General features: G+C 33.2%; 1 non-coding gene across 1 annotated transcript; it reads right to left on the reverse strand.

The window, feature by feature from the left end:
- Positions 1–69: 69 nt before the first annotated feature.
- On the reverse strand, positions 70–142 carry Trnar-ucu. Its single transcript has one exon. It is a non-coding gene; the product is annotated as a tRNA-Arg (tRNA).
- Between the last annotated feature and the right edge of the window lie 3457 nt (positions 143–3599).

Consider the following 3599-nt stretch of genomic DNA (forward strand, 5'->3'; position numbering starts at 1 on the left):
TAAATGGCTATAGTTTATTGTAATTTTTAGTGACATTCAAAAGTCATACATGGTCATTTTTTTATGAAACATCCCTTGTGGGGATCGAACCCACGACCTTTGGATTAGAAGTCCAACGCTCTATCCACTGCGCCAAAGGGTCCTCAGCCTGACAAAAACTTTTGTTTACATTGTTTATTAAATATTATATCTGATATTGACAGTGTAAAAAAAAACTTACAGATATATGTTATTAATTAGGTATAATAATAATCCGTTATTTTGTTCATGAACTACATATTTGTTAGTGACATGGAACAACTACGTCAGCCCAGAATCGAACCCGGATCAAGTGATTGAAAGGCAACTATGCTGACCATTGCACCACCAACGCTTAGCAATTTTACCTCCATTCTGTCGTAGCATCTCAGCAGTTGTATAACCTTGAGTTGGTATTATTTTGGACCTTTGATTACCGGCGAGGGCGTAAAATATTTACATTTTGATCAAAAGCAAATTGATCAGCCAAAATACTTGAGAAAAAAATTGTAATTTTTTTTACTAATACAATATGTGATACACTACATATCAAAAGACACTTAGACATGGTGAACTGATAATACTCCACACAAAATTCACTGCGTATAGGTACTCTTTGTGAGTATGTTTATTTGATCGCTAGATGGACTTGTCTCATTTAAACCGACATATGCCATTTGATAAGTTACCTCGAAAAATAGTTCAGGAATAGCTTGGCTCGGTGTGAAGCATTCTGTCGGCAAGGAACTTAAGAGGTCGAGTTCATACTTAGAGATATTCTGAAGTATACGACCCGGAAGTGTAAGAGTGTAGTGAAATTTAAAGTTATTAGAGGCTAGTTTATTTTGAAGAATATTTCTTAAGTATTATTACAAGAAGATAAGAAAATCTATAGTCAGGTGGGTGTCCCCACACAGAGTTTCCTAGGCATAAGCCTAGGAAATCTATCAAAAGGCTTGAAATCAAAAGTAACAAACAAACAATGGTACGAAGTAAAAAGAATAAAAAAGAAAACAGGTACCAGTCCTTACTGACCGAAGTGATATGAATACCGACCTCGAACTAGAAGAATTTACAAAGGTTAAGTCAAGAAAGCGTGGCCAAAAGCAAGAATCAATGGAAATCATACAAGGGAATAATGACACGAAACCTATAGAAGTAAAGGTACCACCCGATAATAGTAAAACATAACTTAGATCTCAGGGCCGTAAACTACATCCGAGATGTTACGAAAGTTATTTTACCATACAATATATTAAAACGCATACCCATAAAACATATACTAAGACACTAGTAGATCATAACAAGATAAAGAGTACATTAAGAGATTGCAGTTACCAATTTTATACGTATTCCCTGGAGAACAACAAAGAAAATCATCACGAACAAGCTTACATCTAGCAATTACTGAATTAGAGGTATTTGAATTACTGAGTGTACGACGTATCCTGTGTGCAAAAGGTCATACAATTAAAGAAAACCTATTCTGATGGACAAAACATAATCACTACCCAATTTATATAATATGCTTGACAAATCGCAAGACATGTCAAAAGTAAAAGAAATCACGAACTTAAATGGTCACATTATTAAATGGGAAATGTATAAGCCAAATTTCAAATTCCTACAATGTCATAAATGTTTAAGTTTTGGACATACGTCTTACTCGTGTGATATGAAATATAGATGCATTAAATGCACAAAAGCACATTCTCCTGGCTGCTGCCAAAATCATCAGAAGAAAAGCCCCAGTGCGTTAACTGTAAAGACTATCACCCAGCAAACTATTCAAAGTGTACATCCTTACTGAATTACAAGGCTAAAAAACAACAGATTCATGCAGCCCATTGAACCTAAACCTATGACAAAAAGCTATTCTGAAACGTTGAAGCCGACAGATGCCGGACACACTGTCCAGATGGAACTACCAAAATTCCAAGCTATTCCTGAACAAAGAAGTACACCATCAATTTCATCGAATCAAGATCCTGATTTCAACTCCACCGAGGGCATTTTTGCTGCAATAAGTCAAATTAAGTTGCTTTTTTAGATCCTGAGGTAATGAAAATTTCAGGGAACTTTATGCACTTTACAAAGACTATAAACACTAACATGACATAATACAATGAAAAATATACTACTACATTTTAAACTTTTTACTAGATGCCTAATTGACAAGTATGGAATAAAAATAATGTTTTTTAATTCAATGGAATAAAAAATAACATTGATGAACTCAGACAAACGATCGTTACAATGGACTTAGACATCGTATTAATAAATGAGACTCACTTAAAAACCCACTGACAATTATACATGAACGACTACAAAATACCGGAATGACAGAAACATGACAGGATGGGTGGTACAGCAATATTTATAAAAGCTTGTATCAGATATGAAGACTCCGTTATTATCTGTAAAACACTCTGAATTACTGCTATAAATGTGTTCAATAAGGACGTAAAATAACTATTGTCTCCATATATGTTCCTTCTGCAAAACTATTGCATGCAGACTACATGAACTATTTAACAACTTAAATCCAAGAGTTTTGTAGCTGGTGATTTTAATGCGCAACACATAATGTGGAATTGTAATATAATAACACCAAACGGACTCAAACTATTTAAGTACTTAAACAAAATCATGATACCATTCAACTACATTATCCTCAGACTCCAACTAGATTTCCTGCGATACCAAATCAAGACCATAGTACAATAGATTTAGCCCTTACAAAAATCTATCTATTCTTTCTGAACCTATAACCAAATCTTTATTTAACTCAGATCATAATCCAGTCTTTATAAGTATCTCTAACCCACTTGACGACAATCCTCAATCCTACAAAAATTTTTTAGATTATAATAAAGCCAATTGGCTGCTCTATAAGAAAATAATAAATGATAATATATGTCACAACAGACAAATTAACAATAACATGATAGTATAGATCAAGCTGTAAAAACCTAACATACTATTACTGATGCCATAAGTAAAACCATTCCATTGCGAAAGTCCACTTCAACACAAACAATTAGTTTACCTTTGGAAATTATATCCAAAATTAAATTAAAAAATCAATTAAAAAGTTGTGGCAAAAATCAGGTGCCACGTTCTCTCAAAGAACATTTAACAGGCTTACTAGAATAATTACTGAGGACATTAGGGTTTATCGTAATAAAATATGGGCTGATAAACTACAAATATTAACTATTATCCAAATAAAATTTGGTACACTGCAAAAACTGACCCAACTTTTTGCTACCATACCATATTTACATACAAATTCCAATAACTTTGCAACAACGCCCGAACAAAAGCCGAAATTTTAGCATCTAACTTCGAATTAGCACATCAGTACAATCTTTCTATTGCTCAAAATGCTTTTGAACAGACTGTTAGTTCCAGTGTAAGACAATATATAAACAATACTTATAACAAAAAATCACAAAATAGAGATAGTAACTGTTGCGGAGTTATAAATATTATTAAGAAACTGTCTAATAAGAAAGCTCCAGGACCAGATGGTATACAGAACTTAGCAGTTAAACAGTTACCTATTAAAGCTATTATTC

Source organism: Ctenocephalides felis, unplaced genomic scaffold, assembly GCF_003426905.1.
Source record: "Ctenocephalides felis isolate EL2017-DRISC unplaced genomic scaffold, ASM342690v1 CF-g0.4_SCAFFOLD_00853, whole genome shotgun sequence".
Lineage (NCBI taxonomy): Eukaryota > Metazoa > Arthropoda > Insecta > Siphonaptera > Pulicidae > Ctenocephalides > Ctenocephalides felis.